This window comes from Chiloscyllium punctatum, chromosome 9, assembly GCF_047496795.1.
Source record: "Chiloscyllium punctatum isolate Juve2018m chromosome 9, sChiPun1.3, whole genome shotgun sequence".
NCBI classification, from domain to species: Eukaryota; Metazoa; Chordata; class Chondrichthyes; order Orectolobiformes; family Hemiscylliidae; genus Chiloscyllium; species Chiloscyllium punctatum.
The window spans coordinates 69,396,143-69,420,396 of record NC_092747.1 but is presented as its reverse complement, the minus strand read 5'-3'; positions in this window follow the sequence as shown (position 1 = coordinate 69,420,396).

The window sequence follows — 24,254 nt, the reverse complement described above, 5'->3', positions numbered from 1 at the left end:
AACTCTCTTCCACAAATGTTAGTGGATGTCAGATCATTTGTTAAATTTAAATCTGAGACAAATAAGTTTTTGTTAAACAAGGTATTAAGGGATATGGGCCAAATGCAGATATATAAAATTAGGCCCAGATCAACAATGATCTCATTGAATAGTGAAACAGGCTTGAGGGGCTGAATCTTCCTAATGTCCGGAAACTTATACTTCTTGAGGAAACTACCCTTAACTAGAGCCTTAATTGCCTTAGTGGCTGAACCACTTCCGTGTGGCAAGTGTCCATTGCCAGTGGTAGCACATCTCTGAAAAATACATGAGGAGTTGAGCCTGATAGCAATTGCTATTGCTTTCCAAGGCTCCAACTTCCAAATCATCCCCAACAGGACATGAAGATTACTCCCTAAGTTTATAAATCTTTCAGAATTTACAAATCAATTGTAAAGAAGAGCACCAATGAACAGGATTTGGCTATATGGTTCAGATGCAGAAAATTGTAATATGAATAGTTGCACAGACTTGAAGAACCAAATTATTTACATCTATTCCAGAATTCTTTATGTGTAGTTTAACATGGGGAAGTAATGGTAAAGAGCCTATTGCTACTATAACTTGTTTAATACAGTTTCTGAAGTCATCAATAAATAAAGACACCTGAAGTTTTATCCTTGTTACCTTTTAGAATTTAACATTCGAATTCACAAATGTATTTGGGTGAGAGTCTTCATTATCAGGTTAAAAAATTCAACTACTGTGTAACCCTCTCCAGTTCAGTACTTATAAAAATACTTGCATTTCTCTCAGTTACTAAAGTTAATGATAAGATTCTTAATTTAATCTTATTTGTGCATCTTCAGACTCATTGATTCGATTTTTATATGGCATCTAACCGAGAATAGCACAAAGTAGAAGTGTATTTGTGAAAGGATGGTGATAGAAAGTAAGGGCTTTCAGAATTGGAGCTAAAATTTATATACACTTCTTGAAATGTTAATGCATAGTGTAGTTAGATCATTATGTGCCAAGGAAACAAAAGCATGCCTGAATTCTACATGTTTAGTGAAGGGCTCATTGTCCACATTGGGATAAGTCATGACATCAGTCCATTATCTGTAATGAGCAAGACATGGCCATTTGCAAGTAATACTTCTATGATGTTATCATATTACTCATGGGTTCCTGTTGTATCTTCATTCTGTGTATTCCCATTTGTGTCATATACTCCACTGGGGAGAAATTTATGATGGAGTAACTGCAGGCTCATTTGTGTCCAATGTTGCTGGAGTTTCATGCTGTGACAGCATGCTGTGTTCATTTAAGTGTGGTTTTAAGAATTCTGTGTATCATTGTTGTCATTGACAAGGATACACTTTTGTAGACTTCGGCAAAAGCATCCAGGGGATGGAATTTCCCTTTGTACAAAAACAGAAATTAAAATGATATTGGACATTGTGTCCATGAATCAGGTTACAATGCAGATCAAATACCAAAGCTGAAAATGTGTTGCTGGAAAAGCGCAGCAGGTCAGGCAGCATCCAAGGAACAGGAGAATTGACGTTTCGGGCATAAGCCCTTCTTCAGGAATGAAGAATGAAGCAGGAATGAAGACCTGCTGCGCTTTTCCAGCAACACATTTTCAGCTCTGATCTCCAGCATCTGCAGTCCTCACTTTCTCCTCGAAGATCAAATACTAACACTGCCATTTTACGCTCCTGCCAATGCCTTGCATGGCTAACTATGACGTTGAGCAGAATAAAGGAACCCCATAAAATTATTTAGAGGGACTATGAACTTACAGGTTAGTTGGATTATTTATCCTGGCTTCTGGAGCAATTCTCTATGTTGCTGAAGCACTTTTATATTTGCTTGATGTTCATATAAACTGCAGGAAATGAGCTGGTTGGCATTGAAGTACCTTTTTGTTCATTTAACAGCTTGAACTGAAGCATGTTTCTAGACATGGTCTAGTCAGTATTCATTTTCCTCATTCTATTATGGGATATGAATGTCAGCAGAAATTGGTCCCCATCCCTAAATGCCTGTGAGAAAGTGTTAGCCAGCTGCCTCCTTCTTTGTATATGTACCTACGCTGCTGCTGAGAAGGGGATTCCAAGGTTTTGATCCTGCAGCAGTGAAGGAATGGTGATATTGTTCCAAGTCCGCATAACTTGTGGCTTGGAGGAGAACTTGCAGATGGTCATGTTCCCATGTGTCTGCTGCCTTTGACCTTCTAGATAGTACTAGTCATATGTTTGGAAGGTGTTGAAGGAGCCGCGAAGGTGCATTACAGTGCATCTTGGAGATGGTATACACCACTGCCATTATGCATCAGCGGTGAAGGGACTGAATGTTAAAATTGGTGAACAGAGTGGGCTGATTTGTCCTGGATGGTCTCAAAATTCATGACTATTCATTCCAAACCTCTGGACAGTATTCCACCACACTTATTCATGCAAGCAGATGTGGTAAGCCTTTGGGGAGACAGGAAATGAATCATTCATTACAAAATTCTGAGCCTTTGATCTCCTCTTGTGGCCTGGTATTTAAATGAGTTGGAAAATATGGTGCTGGAAAAACACAGCAGGCCAGGCATCATCCCAGGAGTAGGAGAATCGACATTTTGGGCATAAGCCCTTCTTCAGGAATGAGGCTGGTGTGCCAAGTGGGCTGAGATAAAAAGTGGGGGGGAGGGAATTTGGGGGAGGGGCGCTGGGAATACAATAGGTGGAAGGAGGTGAGGGTGAGGGTGATAGGCTGGAGAGGGGGTGGGGGCGGAGAGGTCGGGAAGACGATTGCAGGTCAAGAGGGCGGTGCTGAATCCAGGGGTTGGGATTGAGATAAGGTGGGGGGAGGGGAAATGAGGAGGCTGGAGAAATCTACATTCATCCCGTGTGGTTGGAGGGTTCCTAGGCGAAAGATGAGGTGCTCTTCCTCCAGGCGACGTGTGGCCAGGGTCTGGCGATGGAGGAGGCCAAGGACCTGAATGTCCTTGGCGGAGTGGGAGGGGGAGCTAAAGTGTTCAGCCACGGGGCGGTTGGGTTGGTTGGTCCGGGTGTCCCAGAGGTGTTCCCTGAAACGTTCCGCAAGTAGGCGGCCTGTCTCCCCAATGTAGAGGAGACCACATCGGGTACAGCGGATACAGTAAATGATGTGTGTGGAGGTGCAGGTGAATTTGTGACGGATATGGAAGGATCCATTGGGGCCTTGGAGGGAGGTGAGGGGGGAGGTGTGGGCGCAAGTTTTGCACTTCTTGTGGTTGCAGGGGAAGGTGACGGGAGTGGAGGTTGGGTTGGTGGGGGTGTGTGGACCTGACGAGGGAGTCGCAGAGGGACTGGTCTCTCCTGAATGCTGATAGGGGTGGAGAGGGAAATATATCCCTGGTGGTGGGGTCTGTTTGATGGTGGTGGAAATGATGGAGGATGATACGATGTATCCGGAGGTTGGTGGGGTGGAAGGTGAGGACCAGTGGGGTTCTGTCCTGGTGGCGATTGGAGGGGTGGGGTTCAAGGGCGGAAGTGTGGGAAATGGAAGAGATGCGGTGGAGAGCGTCGTCGACCACATCGGAGGGGAAATTACAGTCTTTGAAGAAGTAGGCCATTGAGTCATTCTGTAGTGGAATTGGTCCTCCCCCACCAACCTCTGGATACATCGTATTATCTTCCATCATTTCCGCCACCTCCAGACAGACCCCACCACCAGGGATATATTTCCCTCCCCACTGCTATCAGCATTCAGGAGAGACCACTCCCTCCGCGATTCCCTCGTCAGGTCCACCCCCCCCGCCCCCAACCAACCCAACCTCCACTCCCAGCACATTCCCCTGCAACCACAAGAAGTGCAAAACTTGCGCCCACACCTCCCCCCCTCACCTCCCTCCAAGGACCCAATGGATCCTTTTACATCTGTCGCAAATTCACCTGCACCTCCACACACATCATTTACTGTATCTGCTGCACCCGATATGGTCTCCTCTACATTGGGGAGAAAGGCCGCCTACTTGTGGAACGTTTCAGGGAACACCTCTGGGACATCCGCACCAACCAACCCAACCGCCCCGTGTCTGAACACTTTATCTCCCCCTCCCACTCCACCAATGACATGCAGGTCCTTGGCCACCTCCATCACCGGACCTTGGCCAGACAACGCCTGGAGGAAGAGCGCCTCATCTTCTGCCTAGGAACCCTCCAACCACACGGGATGAATGTAGATTTCTCCAGCTTCCTCATTTCCCTTCCCCCCCCACCTTATCTCAGTCCCAACCCCCGGATTCAGCACCTCCCCCTTGACCTGCAATCATCTTCCTGACCTCTCCGCACCCCGCCCCCCTCTCCGGCCTATCACCCTCACCCTCACCTCCTTCCATCTATTGTATTCCCAGCGCCCCTCCCCCAAATTGCAGATTCTCTAATTATAATTACACACTATTTCTTTTTATTGATTTTAATCTTATGATCAACGGAAGAATGAGATGGAAATTTGGACTATTGTTTTTCCAAAGAGTAGATGGGGTATTAAGTTGACTTTGTCTTTACTGGGATAAATCAGATTAGAAGTGTTTTCAAAACTAGATGTAAGTGCCTTGGACACCAAACAAGGATTTCCAATTCTACTCCAATTCACAGACAAGAGTTACACGAAAGATGTTTTGCTGAAACATGGCTGACCTTTGCTAAACACAAGATAGATACCCAGTTCATGGAAGAATATGTCCATGGATATAGAATGACAAGGACAGCAAAAACATGGGAACATCACTATCTGCAAGTTCTCTTCCAAGCCACTCACCAGCCTGCCTTGGATATATACCACATTCCTTCAGTGTCACTGGTTAAAAATCCTAGAATTACCTCTCTAATGGCATTTGTGGTTCTATCTATAGCACATGAACCATAGCAGTTCAAGAAGGCAACTCACTATGACCTCCTCAAGGGTAACATGAAATGGACAATGTATGCTGACCTAGTCAGTGCCACCCATGTCCCACAAGTGAAAAAAAATTTAAAATTTCCATAAAATACTAAACAAAAGTAGTATTCCTGAGTCTGTGCTTACATTCAAATTATCCGATTGTGTGTAAGTCACACATATAGACAGGGTCCTAGTCTTTGGCATTTGTACAAAGAGGGAGATACTGCAAGATGATCTGATATGACCGTACTTTTAATCAACTTTTGGAACCAGGCAAAATACTAGGCAGTAGAATGGCAGCAGAAAGCAAATGAAACAAGAATGATACCCGGACTTGAGGAGTTAAGCTATGGAGGGAGATTATACAAATTAAGCCTGTTTTCTCTAGAATTTAGAAGGTTTGGGGTGATCTAATCAAAATTGTCAGGATATTAACAGGAAAAGATAGAATAGATAAAGATAAACTAGTTCAACTGGTTGGGGAGTTTAGAATCTGGAGGCACAGTCTGAGAATTAGGGCTGGATCATTCAGGAGAAATGTTAGGAAACATTTCTACATGCTTGTTTGGAACTCTTTTCCACAAATGGCAGTGGATGCAGGATCAGTTGTTAATTTTAAATCAGAGATAGATAATTGCTTTTGTTAGCAAAGCAATGGGCCAAAGGCAGATGTATGGAGTTAGGCCACAGATCAGCCATGATCTCACTGACAGGTGGAACAGATTTGTGGAGCTGAATGGCCTACTCCTGTTCCTATGTTCTTATGTTTCTAAGAAATCTAAAATGCCCAGGCAATGAGGAACAAAGGGAACAATACTAAGGAATTGAGTATTTGAAATGCCATCTAATACAGACAGTTCTGATGATGATGATGATGATGATGATGAATGGCTTGAAAATATTGTATTCATTGCTTAAATCTTAAGTCAGACCATGAATATCTCAGTCGCCAATTCAATCAATTGTGCTTTATTTGATAGCGGGGTAATCGAACTAACCTGTTAATTGGAACCACTTGATATGTTAGATAAATGTAATATGCAAAAATACAAAGATACAACCTACTTCAGCTTCAGGGATGATAGTGCATTAATGCCTTTAAAACAGTGGTCTTCCTTTGTGAAACAGCAGGAATGTACTGATGTGGTCCCATGCGATATATCATTTTCACTAAAGAAATCTACAATGAAGAAAAGAAATATTTGATTCAACATAGAGATTAACAATAAATAATATAAAAATACCTGAGGATCACTCTGGTTCTGGTGATCTAGATATTATGAGAGACAGGACAGAGGGAATGGAGAGATCTGGGAAACATCTATAGATGTGAAGGGAAGACTATACTAGTATAACATGGAAATCAGATCACAAAGCTATACTAGTACAATATGGAAATCAGAACACAAAAGCAAATTGCTCACAAGTAGTAGGGATCCATTAATAACTTCCAAATACTGAGAACAGGAGAGAAGGTAGTAATGATGATGTAAATCAGAGACAGATATACTCTGTGAGTTTGAGACAGAGGGAGAGGATCTGATAGATCTGATAGGGATAGATGCTAATGCATGTTCTGATCAAAATGAACAGGAAAGAGAATCTCATTCGGGGGTGGTCTGCCGAAAGTTGGGTTCCCAGCTAGTGCACCAGCCAGATAACTGGAGAAAGGTAATGAAAGTCTGGTAACCTTTGATGATTCCACCATAAGATATAGGAGCAGAATTAAGCCATCACTTCTGCTCCACCATGTGATCATGGTTGATATGTTTCTCAACCCCATTCTCCTGCCTTCTCCTATAACCCTTGATTCCCTTACCAAACAAGAATCTACCTATCACTGTCTTAGATATACTTAATGACTTGGCCTCCATGACCCTCTGCAGCAATCAGGCCCATAAATTCACCACCCTCTGGCTGAAAAAGATTCCTCCTCACCCCAGTTCGAAAATATTGTCCCTTCACTCTGAAGCTGTGTTCTTTGATCCTAGTCTCTACTACGAGTAGAAACATCTTCCCCACATCCTCTCTATCCAGGCCTGTCGGTATTCTGTAAGTTTCAATTAGATCCCCTCCTCATCCTTCTAAACTCCACTGAGTGTAGACACAGAGTCCTCAACCTCTCCTCATATGATAAGCCCTTCATTCTTGTAAATCTCCTCTGGAGCTTGTCCAATGCCAAAAGCCAAAACTGCTCACAATATTCCAAACATGGACTGATCCAAGCCTTGTACAGCTTTAGCAGTATGTCTATGCTCTTGTATTTTAGCCCTGTTGAAATGAATGGTAACATTACATTTGCCTTCCTAACTACCAACTGAACCTGCATGTTCACCTGAAGAAAATCCAGACCTATGACTTCGTGCTTCAGATTTCCAAAGCTTTTTTCCCACTTTAAAAAAAGTCTACACCTCTACTCTTCCTACCAAAGTGCATAATCTCAGTTTGCAACATTCCATCTGACACTTGTTTGCCCACTCTCCTCACCTATCCAAGTCCTTCTGTAGCCTCCCCACTCCTCAACTCTTCCTGTCCCTCCAGTTATCTTTGTAACACCTGCAAATTTAGCAACAATGCCTTCATTTACTTCATCCAGATTGTTCATGTATAATGTGAATAGTTGCGGTTCCACTGCTGACCCTTGCAGAACACCACTAATCACCAGCTGCCATCCTGAAAAAGACCCCTTTAGCCCAACTGTCTACCTTCTGCCAGTCAGCCAATCCTCTATCCATGCCAGTACCTTGCCTTTTACACACATGGATTCTTATCTTATTTAGCAGCCTTCTGCACAGCAACATATCAAAGGCCTTCTAGAAATCCAATAGATCATGTCCATTGGCTCTCCTTTGTTGCTCATTACCTCCTCAAAGAATTCTAACTGATTTATCAGGCATGACATCCCCTTGACAAAGCCATGAAGAATCAGCCCTATCTTACCATGCACTTCCATGAACACCTCAATCTCATCCTTAATAATGAACGCTTAAATCTTCCCAACAACCAAGTTCAGACTATAATTCCATGTTCTGCCTCCCTCCCTTCTTAAACAGGAATGATACATTAGCCAGTTTCCAGTCCCCTGGGACCATCCCTGACTCCAGTGATTCCTGAAAAATCAACAATACCTCTACAATCTCCTCACATATCTCCTTCAAAACTCTGGGGTGTAGTCTTACTGATCCAAGTGACTTGTTGCCTTCAGACCTTCCAGCTTCCCCAACACATTCTCCTTAATGTTGGCCAGTCACCTCTGCCCCCATTACTCTTGAAGTTCTGGTATACTCCAGGTCTTTTCCACATAAAAAGTGATGCAAAGTACGTGTTCGGTTCCTCTGCCATTTCTTTGTTCTCCATAACTATTTCTCCAGCCTGATTTTCCAGAATCCATTGCACATTCTTGCCTCCCTCGAGGTATCTAAAAACACCTTTTCAATCTTCTTTTATATTATTAGCTAGCTTACTCTCAAATTTCATTTTCATATGTCTTCTGTTGGTTTTTAAAGGCTTCTCAATTATCTGGCTTCACACTAACCTTCACCACATTATATGCTTTTGCTTTTATTCTGTTCCTGACTTCCCTTGTCAGCCATGGTTTCCACATCTTCCTTGTTGAATGATTATTCTTTCTTGGAATGAATTTTAGCTGTACCTCCTGAATTACCCTCTAAAACTTCTGCCATTGCTGCTCCATCATCTTCCCTGTGAGTCTTGCCTTTCAATCAACTCTGGCCAGCTTCTCCTTCATGTCTTTGCAGTTACCTTTATTCACTTGTAATACTGTTAGATCTGATTTCAACTTCTCTCTTTCAAACTGCAAGGTGCATTCTATCATATTATGGCCACTGCCCCTGGAGGTTCCTTCCCATTAAGCTCCCTAATCAAGTCTGTCTCATTAAACATCACCAAATCCAGAATTGCGTGTTCTCTAGTGGCAAGCTGCTCCAAACAAAAATTTTGTAAACATTCACAAATTCATTTTCTTAGGATCTGTTACCAACCTGATTTTCCCAGTCCACCTCCGTATTGAAGTCCCCCATGATTATTGCAGTAGTGCCTTTCTTACGTATCGTTTCTGTTTCCTGATTTATTTTCTGCCCTACATCCTGGCTACTGCTGGAAGGTTTGTACACAGCTCCCATCAGGGTTTTTTTCCTTTGCAATTCCTCAACTCTACCCACACAGATTCTATGCCTTCCAACTATTCATTGTTTTTTGCTACCAATTCTATTTCATTTCTTACTAGTAATGTGACCTTACCCTCTCGGCCCATTTGCTTATCCTTTCAATATAATACATGTCCTTGGATATTTAGTTCCAAGCCCTGATCCCATGCAAACACATCTCTGTGATATCCATGACATTACTTGTTCTGGAAAATTTAATAACTTTTGCAAAGCCCTCCCAATTTTAACTTCTTCCATAGTTTTCTATGCAACTGGACCCCCTCCCCCACTATTTAGTTGGAGCAGCATTAGTTCATTCAACCCATTAAGATTGTTCTGCAATTAAATCATGATAATATGTTTGTTAACCCCATTCTCCTGTCTTCTCCCTGTAACCCCTGATTCCCTTACTAATCAATAAGCTCTGTCTGAATGAAATTCAATGATTTGACCTCATAGCCTTCTGTGGCAATGTGTTCCACAGATAAGTCTGTAGACAAATAAAAAAAATGTTTAAGTATGCAAAAGATAAAGAGACGGGACCATGGTTTGGCAAAAGGAATACAAGTATTGAAAGCAAGAAAACATTGCTCAATGTCAATTAATGATTTCAGGAGATACGTCAAGGAGGAAAAGGTTAAATATTGCAAAGACCTTTCGTAGACAGTCTGCCTATAGCAATATAGAGATACTAAGGCAATAGAATAGAATACCTTTTATTGTCACATGCACTCGAATGACATGTTTGTAATGTCCCCTCTTGGCACTATCTTAGGTACAGGGTACCTTGGTACATGTACTTTAAGTGTTGTTACAGAACTGAAATATTAAAAGAAAATAGGCTAGCATGAGAATACAGAGTTTAATAAATCCCGAATGAAAATAAAAAAATCTTCAAAGTAGTCAAGATTAGATTACTTTCAGTGTGGAAACAGGCCCTTCGGCCCAACAAGTCCACACCGACCCGCAACCCACCCATACCCCTACATCTAACACTACGGGCAATTTAGCATGGCCAATTCACCTAACCTGCACATTTTTGGACTGTGGGAGGAAACCCACGCAGACACAGAGAGAATGTGCAAACTCCACACAGTGAGTCACCTGAGGCAGGAATTGAACCCGGGTCTCCAGCACTGTGAGGCAGCAGTGCTAACCACGGTGCCACCGTGCTACCCATAAAGATGTTTTCCACTGAGCCTGTGCCTGCCAGGCTTCTGAACACAAGGCCTCACTGCCTCTACACGCTGGCCTCCATCCCAGCCTCGCCTTCAGGACTCGAGTCCCCGATTGGCCCATGCTTGCTTTGCTCCTGCTCTAAGCTCTGGTTGCGACCACTCTGCTCCTAGCTTCGTCTCTAAATCGATTCTGGGACTTGGCCCACACTCTCTCTGCTCCCGCTCTGGCTCCTGGTTCCTGCTCTAACTCGATTCTGGGATTCGGCCCGCACTCTCTCTGATCCATGCACTGAGCTCCTGGCTGCAGCTGTAACTTGATTCTGGGACTTGGCCCGCATTCTCTCTGCTCCCACACTGGGCTGCTGGCTCTGGCTTCAACTTGATTCTGGGACTAGGCCCACACTTTCTCTGCCCCCGCACTGAGCTCCTGGCTACGGCTGTAACATGATTCTGGGATTCGGCCTGCACTCTCTCTGCTCCCACACTGGGCTCCTGGCTCTGATTCCAAGTCTCTGCTCATTGCTCTGGGCTCCTGAGTCCAGATGTAACTCATTTCTGGGACTTGGCCCGCACTTTCTCCGCTCCATGCACTGGACTCCGGCCCACGATTCGATTCTCAACTCGGCCCGCGCTCCTTCTGCTCCCGCTCTGGTTCCAGCCACTGCTCACTTCAAGGCTTCAGCCCACATTCGCTCAGCTCCCACTGCGGGCATGACTCACTCTGGGACACCGCCCCACCAGCCACAACTTGTGTCCCATGCCAGGCTGGTCTCGGACTCTGTTCTGCAATCCCTCCAGGTAGGGTACTTTCAGAAGTTGTAAGTTGGGAGGGAGAAGAAAAATTGCAGCAAAAGGAGACAAAAGAAAGAAAGAGGAAAAGGAGCTGGTGATCAGAGGAGTTCAGGCTAGAGCGTTTCACTCTGCCACCATCTTAACCGGAAATCTAAAATAGAAACCTGATGAGACAACAAAAAACTAACCAAAGTGGAGGCCTTCTCTGCAAAACAACAGAATCAGAAATCCCTATCAGAAAGAGGCATTTTAGGTACTGATCAATCAGAAGATAAAGTAATAAGAGCGGATAAACTTAGAAAATAGGAAGGAATTTTGGGTATATTCAAAGGATGATCGAAGCTAACCTGTTTTATCTCAGACAGATATCTACACAGACAAGATGTCTTATAAGGTGGGATCTATACAGTCAATGATAGGTTGGTAACCAAAGGTTCTAATGAATGCTTGACCAATACAGCTCTGAACATATTCAGCGAAAGCAGGAAAGATGATTTTGAAAATTATTGGCCATGTTACATACACATTCATGGAGGGGTAAATCCATAGGTTTCAGAAGCAGCTTTCCTTCCTAGTAACCTTCTTCAGAAAAATGTTTCTCCAGCCTCTGAAGGGTGAGTCCAACATTGAAGGGTAACTCTGGACATTCAATAAATGTGTCTTGTGAAATGCGTGATACCTGATGGTGTGGTACTTTTTGTTTGCAACTGATTGCCTTAAACTGGGGGAATCAGAGTGATGTCATGGATTCATTGACTGGTAAGGAACTACCATTAGAGATTGCCTTGAAATAGATCTAAATTAGAAAAATATATTGTTAGCTGACTAACTGAAAACACTAGGGATAAGTGAAGTCACAGCCACCTAAGTAAAGTAGATAATAGGATAAATAAGCCAAAGTAGGATAAGAGTACAAAATCAAGGTTTTGAGTGCAATTAACAGAAAGTACAAACAGTAAAGAGTAGAGCATGGGAGTTTTGTAAAGGTGACAGTTTGGTGAAGTGGAGGAAGGATTGCCATGTCTTGTTTTCCAAACCAGTTCCACAAATCAGTGGGGGTTGGAAAAATGGTGAGGGCCGAGAGCTGGGAGAAAAGTCGCAACAGTCATACAACACTGAATGAACACACCAGCTTAACATCACAAGTGGCACAATGGTTAGCACTGTTGCCTCACAGCACCATGGACCTGGGTTTGATTCCCACCTCGGGCGACTGTCTGTATGGAGCTTGCACGTTCTCCCCGTGGCTGTGTCGGTTTCCTCCAGATGCTCCGATTTTCTCCCACAACCCAAAGATGTGCAGTTTAGGTGAATTACGTGAGAGTCTGGTGCTGGAAAAGCACAGCAAGTCAGGCAGCATCCGAGGAGCAGAAGAATCGAAAATTCAGGCAAAAGCCCTTAATCAGGAATGAGACTGAGAGCTAAGGGGGTGGTGAGGTAAGTGGGAGGGCGTGGAGCTATGGAGAAGGTAGCTGAGAGTGTGATAGGTGGGTGGAAGTGGGGGTAATTGTGATAGGTCAGAGAGGAGGGTGGAGCGGATAGGTGGGAAGGAAGATGGGCAGGTAGGACAGGTCATGAGGGCAGTGCCGAATTGGAAGGGGAAATGAGGAAACTGGTGAAGTCCACATTGATGCTGTGGGATTGGAGGGTCCCAAGGTGGAAGATGAGGCGTTCTTCCTCCAGGCGTGGATGGTTAGGGAATGGCGATGGAGGAGGCCCAGGACCTGCATGTCCTCGGCAGAGTGGGAGGGGGAATTGAAGTGTTCGGCCACGGGGCAGTGGTGTTGGTTGGTGCAGGTGTCCCAGGGATGTTCTCTGAATAGCTCTGCAAGTAAGCATCCTGTCTCCCCAATGATGAGGAGAACGCATCAGTCACAACGGATACAGTAAATGCAGGTAAAACTCTGATGGATGTGGAAGGCTCCTTTGGGGCCTTGGATGGAGGTGAGGGGGTAGGTGTGGGTGCAGGTTTTGCAATTCCTGCAGTGGTAGGGGAAGGTGTCAGGAGGGAAGGGTGGTTTGGTGGGGGTCGTGGGCCTGACAAGGGAGTCGCAGAGAAATGGTCTTTACAGAAAGCAGGTGGGGTGGGGGGGGAATATATCGCTGGTGATGGAGTCCATTTGTAAGTGGTGGAAATGGCGGAGGATGATGCAATGTACACGGAGGTTGGTGGGGTAGAGGTTGAGGACCGCGGGGTTCTGCCCTTGTTGTGGTTGGAGGGGTGGGGTTCGATGCCGGAGGTGTGGGAAGTGGATGATTTGTGTTGGAGGGCATCATCAACCACGTGAGAGGGAAAGTTGTGGTCTTTAAGGAAGGAAGCCGTCTGGCACGTTCTGTGGTGGAACTGGTCCACCTGGGAGCAGATGCGGTGGAGGCGGAGGAATTGGGAATAAGGGAGAGTGTTTTTGCAAGAGGCAAGGTGGCAGGAAGTGTTGTCCAAATAGTTGTGGGAGTCGGTGGGTTTGTAGAAGATGTCAGTGTTGAGTCAGTCACTGTTGATGGAGATGGAGCGGTCCAAGAAGGGAGGGAGGTGTCTGAGATGGTCCAGGTGGACCAAAGGGCCTTAAGTCTGAAGCCCATCTAACATTCTCATCCATATGCCTACCCAATGGCCATTTAAAGTTGACACGTCTATCTCAGTTGCAGGCAGGGCATTCCACGCCCCTAATACTCTCTGAGTAAAGAAAATACCTCTGACATCTGTCCTATATTTATCACCCCTCAATTTGGAGCTATACCCCCTCATGCTAGCCATCACCGTCCAAGGAAAAAAGCTCTGACTGTCCACCTGATCTAACGCTCTGATTATCTTATAGATCTCAATTAAGTAACCTTTCAACCTTCTTCCCTTTAATGAAAACAGGCTCAGGTCCTTCAAACTTTCCTCATCAGGCTTTGCCTCCTTACCAGGCAATATCCTTGTAAATTTCCTCTGAACTCTGTCCAAAGCTTCCACATCCTTCCCATAATGTGGTGACCAGAACTGCACGCAATACTCCAAGTGGGGCTGCACCAGAGTTTTGGACAGCTAAAGTATGACCTCATGGTTCCGAAACCTGATCCTTCACACCATATGTCTTCTTAACAGCCCTATCAACATGGACACTGAGATCTCTCTGCTCATCCACACTACCAAGAATCTTACCGTTCACTCCTGTTACTCCTTCCAAAGTGAATAACCTCACACTTTTCTGCACTAAACTCCATTTGCCACCTCTCAGCCCGGCTCTGCTGCTTATCTATGTCCCTCTGTAACCTACAACATCCTTTGGCACTATCCACAATTGTACCAACCTTAGTGTCTGCAAATTTACTAAGACATGCTTCTACACCCTCATCCAGGTCACTTATAAAAATGACAACAGCAGTGGGCCCAAAACAGATCCTTGTGGTACACCACTTGGAACTGAACTCCAGGATGAACATTTCCCATCAACCACCATCCTCTGTCTTCTTTCAGCTAGCCAATTTCTGATCCAAACTGCTAAATCGCCCTCAAGAGGGTCAAGTGCCGGGGCTAAGGATACCTCATATGGGCTGCAGAGAAACTTGGAGTAGGTCCAATTATTGTGGTCCAGTAATATAGGTAGAACAAGTAAAGATGCTGAGGGAATATGAGCAGCTAAGAGCTGAATTAAAAAGAACTACAAATGTAATAATTATGGATCACTACCCAAGCCATGAGCTAATTGGCCCTTGACCTCACTTCAAGGCAATGCTTGAAGAAACACAAATAGTTATCTGGTGTTATCACAAAATCCTTTTACTTTCTGGTCATGGAAAAAATGGGACACATAGTTATCTCCAACATAGTTACTTTTAGAGTACCCTCCAAAATTTGGCAAAAGTCTGCACCTTGACCAAATTTTTTCATCCTACCTTCCTGCTGTCGCTCATGATGCAGTTCTGTCAGGAGATGAGTACATTTCTTGCCCAGTCACACGACAAAACCTGGCTCATGGAACATCACCACAACCAATTTACAATTATGAACAGAAAACAAATAAAAGCACAGTAACATGATTCAAAGTGATTAATACAATACATGAATAAGTAATGTTTTGGCTTACAGATCTTTGGAGTATGTGTTGTGTTCAAAGTTTGTGAGAAGATTTGTAGCTCGGGTGCTCGTTGTTGTGGTTCTGTTCGCCGAGTGGGGAATTTGTGTTGCAGACGTTTCGTCCCCTGTCTAGGTGACATCCTCAGTGCTTGGGAGCTTCCTGTGAAGTGCTTCTGTGATGTTTCCTCCAGCATTTGTAGTGGTTTGAATCTGTCGCTTCCGGAAGATTCAAACCACTACAAATGCCGGAGGAAAGATCACAGAAGCGCTTCACAGGAGACTACCAAGCACTGAGGATGTCACCTAGACAGGGGACGAAACGTCTGCAACACAAATTCCCAGCTCGGCGAACAGAACCACAACTATGTGTTGTGTTGACTGAAGTGGCCAGATCTGTAAAGTATTACATAGATAATGGATCACTTTGGAATAACGCATGCTCCATAAAGTATATAAACATGAAAAGACTGAGAATGGCTGAAGAGAATGTTGGAGTGATGAATATCCAGACTGGCATAGGTAACTACAAGTCACAAATTTTGGCCCACTCTAACAAAAGGAATGCCTCTATTGTTGGGGGTCTAGGAAGAAGAACCTCTCCCAATGTGAACCTTAGGAATAATTTAATGTGTATATGTTTGTCTTTTCTTTGTGTGTCTGACTAGACCAGCATTTATTGCCCATCCCTTATTGATCTGAGGGCAGTTAAGAGTCATTCACATTGCTGCGGATCTAGAGTCACATGTAGGTCAGACCATGTAAGTATAACTCATTATCTTCCCTAAAAGACATTTAGTATGTCTTTTAAAGTTTGATTTTCCCCAGAAAGGGGAGATACCAAACTGTATTAAATTATGAAATGTCTATAAACATTTGTGGAATACAGACTGACTCCTGCTTCCTGCTTCAGTAAATTAATGACTAGCAATACAACAAAATAATAATAATCCCTTTTCCCTCGATCTGTTGCAATCAATCCTTTTTATACAGTCAACATGGCCTAGACATTGTTCCTAAAATGTGATGCCTAAAATTGGAGAAAACATCTCGGCTGAGTTAAATTTCAGCAAATATTTAGCATAACTTCTTGGATTTTGCACTCTTTGCCTTTATTTGTAATTTTCAGGTTTTCATGTTTAGCAAATCTCTTCCACCTTCTTCAAACCTTCGAGTACAAATAACTCCAGGTCTCTCTTTTGTTGCATGCCCCATTTAAAAAACTGTGCCTTTTAATTTACATTGTCTCAAATCGTTTCTCCTACCAAATTACATCATTTCATTGGGCTGTTATGCATTGAATCCAGTGTTGCCTGGACAAACATTGCTCAAACAACACTTGAATCTCAACAATTGTGTCATAACTTTGGAACTCCCAGCAGCATTGATTTTGTCTAAGACACATGACTGTAACTGATAAACAAGGGAGCACACTACCATCTCACCACAATCAAGAATTGGCAGCAAATTGTGGCCCAAGCAGTGATGCTCATATTTCTTGAACAAATTCAAAGACTATCTAAAAACAAGTCTGCTTGACTGGCAGCCCATTCATCAGAGTCTAGATTAGAGTGGTGCTGGAAAAGCACAGCAGGTCTGGCAGCATCCAAGGAGCAGGAAAATCGACATTTCAGGCAAAAGCCCTTCATTAGCACTGAAGGCAGGGAGCCTCCAGGGTGTGGGGTGGGGTGGGGAGAAGTTAGCAAAGAGTACAATAGGTGGATGGGATGAAGGTGATAGATCAGAGAGGAAGTTGGAATGGATAGGTGGGAAGGAAGATTGGCAGGTAGCACCAGTCCACCTTCCACTCTGACCTAACACCTTCATCCCCACCCCCATCCACCTATTGTACTCTTTTCTACCTTCTCTCCACCCCCAGCCCCTCCTATTTATCGACTTCACCAGTTTCCTCATTTCCCCTCCCCCCCACCTTACCCCAGTTCCAACCTTCCAGCTCAGCACCATCCTCATGACCTGTCCTACCTGCCAATCACCCTTCCCACCTATCCGCTCCACCCTCTGCTCTGACCTATCACCTTCATCCCCACCCCCATCCATCCATTGTACACTTTGATACCTTCCCCCATCCTCCTCTCTGACCTATCACTTTCATCCCCACCCCACCCCCAACCACCTATTGTACTCTTTGCTTCCTTCTGCCCACCCCCACACCCCTCCCATTTATCTCTTCTCCTTGGAGACTTCCTGCCTTCAGTCCTGATGAAGGGTTTTTGCCCGAAACGTCAATTTCCCTGCTCCTCGGATGCTGCCTGACCTGCTGTGCTTTTCCAGCACTACTTTAATCTAGACTTTGATTTCCAGCATCTGCAGTCTTCTCTTTTGCCCAGCCCATTCTTCACCTTAAACACTTACTCTTTACCCCCAATTTACAGATGATCATAATGTAGGCCATTTACAAGATACATTGCTGAAATTCACTAAGACTTCTTTGTTTGTTCTTTCAAAACTCTGTACCTCTGTAGGAATATTATCAGGATCTTGAAATGGATGATTTTTGAACAAAAATCTGCTGAAAATTGTTAATATAAACTACATGCATAGCATGAATTGGCTATGCTATAGTGTTCATGGATGTGCAGGTTAAGTGCATTAGTCAGGGGTAAATGTAGACTAGGGGAAATTGGTCTGGGTGGGTGACTCTTTGTAGGGTGTGTGTACACTTGTTGGGCTGACTGGCCTGATTCCACATTGTAGGGATTCTATGAATAAAAATCATGCTTAGCATATATTTAACATCACATAAAAGTACCATCTGCTATTTCTTAGATTACATTCCACTGATACTACTACTACCATGGAGGAACAGATTATGATAGATTTTTGTTACACAAGATCAATATCCTTGGGATTATTGTCTTAACAAGGATATAGTTCTGGGAATAAATAATAGGCTATTGACAATTACATTTTCTCCTTTGGTAAATGTTTTGTTCATTAGAGTAATTCCAATTGTTCTGGCATTAGCACAGGATGACATTTAATGATTTATTGTCTGCTAACCCCAATCAACCCCATTCAAATCTCACCCAGGCTCACGAATGCTCACTCAACACAGCCTGCCAAAACCATGAACTCTGTCACCTAAAAGGACAAAGGCAGCAAATACATGGGAATACCTCCACCTGCAAATTCCCCTCCAAGCTGCACAAAATCCTAATTTCGAACTATGTTGCAGTTCCTCCACTGTCACTGTGTCAAAATTCTGCAAACCTTTCCTGTCAAAACTGTGGGCATGCCTATACCACACAGACTGCAGCAGCTCATGAAGGTGGCTCACCACCAACTTCTCAAGTGCAATTAAGGTGCATGCTGGTCTTGCTAGTGATGCTCCCACCACACAAAGGAATAAGTAAAAAGGTTCTTCTCCCTTTCCTGAAGTAGTTTGTATTTCTTCTGCAGCGGGATACTGCTCTCCGTGCATAACTATGCATCACCGGTCTTGACTAGACAGTGGATCTGCATCTGAATCTGCATTCCAAACCTGTAATCTTCAATAACTTTGCTTGTTGACTGTATCACTTCATACTTTACTTCAGCATGAGAAATGAAGGTTCCCTTATTCTTAAAATCTATAGAAATCTCTGCCTTGCTCTGCAAAGAGAATTGTGGAACTGTCGCATTATAAATGTATTGGGGTGCTGTGCAACAATGGACAGTATCTTATGTCTGCAATCACTACATAGCTCAACATTTACAGAATGGTATTCTTTCTCCTAACAAGTACTACAGAATCCATTGATTGATATATTCACAAGCACATGGATATAATCCAATGGCCTAGAGATATTGGTGACTTTAAAACATTCCCAGTATTCTCTCAACAATGTGAAGTTGCATCCATAAATAAGTAAATTAATAAGCCAGCTCTATTTAACAGTACATCTGTTACCCCACCTAATATAATTATTGAATTGGGAAAAAAATTAATACTTTTACTTCACAGACATGGTAAATGCATTCATGATTATTTCCAGAATGCCAGGTGACTGATGTAGCATATTCTTGAGATATTCATCTTTGTAGCTATTCAAGTAAGCAACCGGTGGTAAATGTTTCTTGTCTGGATAGTTAACCAAGAGATTAGGTCAGCAATATCTGTTTTTTTTCTTGCAAATCACAGGAACTGAAAGGTTTATATGTTCTTTCCAGCAGGCTGTGGTCTGCAGGCCATATTGTTAGACAACCCTGTAGTCACCCATGATGTCTGGCTGAAGCAGGCATTAGGCTATTGCTTCAACAACTTTTTAGAATTAGAATTAAGTTTATTGTCATGTGTACTCAAGTACAGAAGTGCAGGAGTGCAGTGAAACATTTACAATGTCACCCCTCACGGCACCATCTTAGGTACAAAATATCTAAGTACAAATCTTAGATACAAAATAGAAAAATACAGAAGAAAAGTTACATTACCTTACAGTGATTCATAATATAAGATAGAAAGTAAGAAATAAAGTTAGAAGGATAAAGATTACTATCAGATAAACATTACATTGCATCAATGCAGCATTAAATTGGGAATATAGCTTGGTACTTCAGCCCCTTTCTGATATTGAAACATGATGTGTTGCAGTATGGGCCATATAGGTTCAGGTAACTAACTAATAAAATAGTAGACCTTACATGTTTTACTTGCGTAAATGTGAAAACAGATGGAGCAGAACTTTAACTTTTCTTTCCACATCAAAATTACTATTTCCCATTCCCTCCTTTCCAGGCCCCTGGTAGATCTGGTGCTGGTATGTTCTGTAGCTTCCCTTTGCCTTGTTTTGATATACCAATTGATATACCACCTTCTAGAGAATCACACCAGAATCCTGGTTGAGTTCTGATGATGCAAGAGAACAAATTTTTCATGATCCACTAATTTCATGTCCCATACCAGACACAGACTACTTTCCTGATGTCCTCATTTGTGTCCAGCATACATGGAAATACTTCTGACCCTTTTGTTTATTCATGGAGGACAAAACACAAAGGGCTCCTTGGTCTTCTTCACTGATCTAAAAACAGAATAACGTTCATATTTGCTTGATGTACAGATGAGATGCTGCTTAAGAAATATTACATATCTCCCCAGTGAATGTTTGGAAAGAGCCGGAGGTGTAGAAGCTGGCAGCCATATTAATGACAAGAAACACTGGCAATAGGTATCCACCAAACCCCTCATGGGTCACACTCAAATAAAAGCAAAATATTGCTGAGCTGGAGATCTGAAACAAACACAAAGTCTTTTGGAGAAACCTAGTTCCCCTTGGGAAGGTGATGATTAGCTGCCTTTTGAAACTACTGTAATCCATTTGTGTAGGTACACCCACGATGCTGTTAGGGAAAGAATTCCAAGATTGTTGCAAGTTCTTCAGCCTTATCTGTTATGTAGATGTACTTGGCTCCTACATTGTTGAGGATTTGAATATTTGGGGATGCTCCTCCTTAAGAGAGTTAGAGTTAAAATGTCCATTAAATTCAGTGCTGCACTGCATTTTGTAACTTATGTTTTCAATTAAAAAAGGTTACAAAGGTTTCAATGTGAAAATGTCCAGGTTTAACATTGTCTAAGTCTCTGATGTTCAAATTGCCCCAGGTTCAATCTGCTCAATTACACATATTGTTGCCATTGTCAATATTGGCTATTCCACTATTCTGATATTTCTGGATAAGGATGTCACTAGTAAGGCTGATGTTTTTCTTCCATCTCAATTATCTTTGAAATGGTGATGATAGGCCTCTTTCTTGAACTGTTGTCGACCGTATTATAAAGGAATTTTCACAATTTTATTGAGTAGATTTTTACACAGGACTTCAGCAATTGTTCTGCAATTGGAAGGAACAAATGCATGTTCCTCATCCAATCCTATTCCAGAAACATTTCTTGGAGATTGCTAAGATCCTTTGCATCTGCGTCCTGTGCTTCTCCTATTAGACAACCTTGCAAACTAGAAATGAAATTAAACTTGCTATAAGAACTACCTTCTTATCTTTAAATAAACCAAAGGAACACAAATCCTGCCAGACACATTATAACAATGCCCAGGAATTGAAATATTCCAAGCTTTCTCTCAGCAGCTGAACATGAATTTTAAAATCACTTTGCTATTGACCCATTCAAAACCCATCCAGTGTAACAATGAGGACCAATACCTTTTATAGATAGAAAATGTCACCTTCACAATTTTATGCATTGGGGAGCATAGCAATGCAGATTCCATCCTGTTTAACCAGTGTTGTGTCAATAAAACCATTTTTTAGTTTGAAGTCTGAGATTTGTTGGGAACATTGTTGCTTTTTATTCTTATTTTATTTCTTTATATATTAATGATCTGGATGAAGGGACTGGGGGCATTTTGCTGAGTTTGTTGATGATACGAAGTTAGGCAGACAGGAGGATAGTATTGAGGGGGTGGGGAGGCTGCAGAAAGAGTTAGACAGTTTAGGAGAGTGGTCCAGGAAATGGCTGATGAAATTCAACGTAAGGAAGTGTGAGGTTTTGCACTTTGGAAAAAAAATACAGGCATGGACTATTTTTAAAATGGTGAGAAAATTCATAAAGCAAAAGTGCAAAGGGATCTGGGAGTGCTCGTCCAGGATTCTCGAAAGGTTGATTTGCAGCTTGAGTCCATGATTAAGAAAGCAAATGTAATGTTGTCATTTATTTCAAGAGGGTTGGAATATAAAAGCAGCGAAATGCTTCTGAGACTTTATAAAACTCTACTTAGCCCCATTTAGGATACTTTGTCCAGTTTTGTACTCCACACCTCGGGAAGGACATACTGACACTGGAGTGTGTCCAGCGGAGATTCGCACGGATGATCCCTGGAATGGTAAGCCTAACATACGATGATTGGCTGAGGATCCTGGGATTGTATTCATTAGAGTTTATAAGATTGAGGGGAGATCTAATAGAAACTTACAAGATAATGCATGGCTTAGAAAGGGTGGACGCTGGGAAGTTGCTTTCATTAGGCGGGGAGACTAGTACCCATGGGCAAAGCCTTAGAATTAGAGGGGGTCAATTTAGAACGAAAATGAGAAGCCAGAGAGTGGTGAGTCTGTGGAATTCATTGCCATGGAGTGCAGTGGAGGGCGGGACGTTAAATGTCTTCAAGGCAGAGATTGATAAATTCTTGATCGCGCAAGAATTAAGGGCTACGGAGAGAGTGCGGGTAAGTGGAATTGAAACCATCAGCCATGATTAAATGGCGGAGTGGACTCGATAGGCCGAATGGCCTTGCTTCCACTCCTATGTCTTATGGTATTATTTCCCCTGATTTGTTGTGTTTGCTCTAGATCTCAGTAACTCAAAGCAGTTTTAGCAACCGAATATACCCAAGTTCCTTTGTTAAAGGACACTATGCATAAACTGCAAAATAATAACACATCACAATTTTACAAACAACCCAGGTCTTTTTCATTATATAATTTCAGTTACATCACACTGTAAACTTTTGCTATAAATTCTGTGTCTTATGATCATATACTCGACAACCACCTGATGAAGGAACAACGCTCCGAAAGCTATTGCTTTCAAATAAACCTGTTGGACTATAATTTGGTGTTGTATGATTTTTAACTTTGTACACCCCAGTCCAACATCAGATTCTCCAAATCATTATTACCCAATCAATGCTTACAATCACATGAACCTGATCTTCATGGACTTGTGTAAGGATCAGACTGAAATACATGTTCATTCTCCATGTCAACCTCCAGTTGCTGATCAGCTGTTCCATCTTGAAGTAGCTAACTAGTTGCTCTGAGATAGGCTTTCTTATACCTTTTCTTTTCCCATACAGACTGGCTACGTGTTCAAACTTTGACACTGTCCAGAGTCAAGCGTGTGGTGCTGAAAAAGCACAGTAGGTCAGGCAACATCCGAGGAGCAGCAGAGTGGACGTTTTGGGCAAAACCCCTTCAGCGGGAATGACCCTGTCCAGTCAAAGTAATTGATCTGTTTGTCTGAGGGCAAATATCACAAAAGCGTTGTGTTTTCCATGGCCAGTTTGATCAAGTACTCATTAAGTCTTTTTGCTTGTTTCTGCAGAAAGAGACTTATCTTTTGACCTCAGCCTGAGCTTGATCATGCTGTTGCCACTTTATGTCACATAATCAGCAGTATGATATTTAAACAGCAAAGTTCTATGAACAAGTATTCTCTGGTCCACATTACAATGTAGTTTCCTATGTTTGTTTTAAATCAAGACACTAGCCTTTTAAGACATACTGTGACAGTTTAGTTTACTATTGTTCAGTTATAGCACTTAATCCAAGCACACATTCTTTCAGACACAGAAACACATTAAGACCAGTGACCTTTCTAATCATTAGGTCATCATCCATCCATTAACCTTTTAACAGAGCAGGCTTCATATGTTTTTTCTTCTCAATTCATTTTGCTAGTCCAGCATATTGTAGATTAATATCTATAGCATGCAACTACCCGTTTTGAAATGATTTATTGTCATACTACAGAATTGGTGTTTTTTTCTGTTTTTAAAACTCTAGGTATCAGCTACTGTTCATCTATTTTAGGCAAGCAAACTGCATTCCAATTTATGGAGCAAATTTAACCTTAACGCACATTTGAGGAGGAGAGTAGAAACCAAACAGTATCCAAGGAAGTGAAAAAAGTACAGAAGAATGGAAAAATATCCGTGCAGCAGGAAACCAGGGCAAATGGGAAAGGAGCAGAAAAAAGACATAAAGACACCTGTGTTTGAGAGATAAAGAAAAAAAAGAGAAAGACTGTTAGAGAGAGAGATGCAAAACAAAGACCAAAAATTGAGGAAGTGGAGAACAAACATAAGAACAGAACTGGTTGAGGGTCATCGGAAAATAGGAAATATGAGAAGGAATAGGTCATTTGATCCATCAAGCTTGTTTCATCATTATTTTCCTGTATTATCCCCATATCCTCTAATGTCTTTAGTCTCCAGAAACCCAATGATTTATGTCATGATAATGCTTAAAAATCACATAACACCAGGTTATAGTCCAATGAGTTGATTTAGAAGCACTAGCTTTTGAAGCACTGCTTCTTCATCAGGTGGTTGTGAAGCACAACCATAAGACACAGAATTTATAGCAAAAGATTACAGTGATAAAATAATACATTGAACAAACCTAGACTGTTAGGTCTTTCATTCT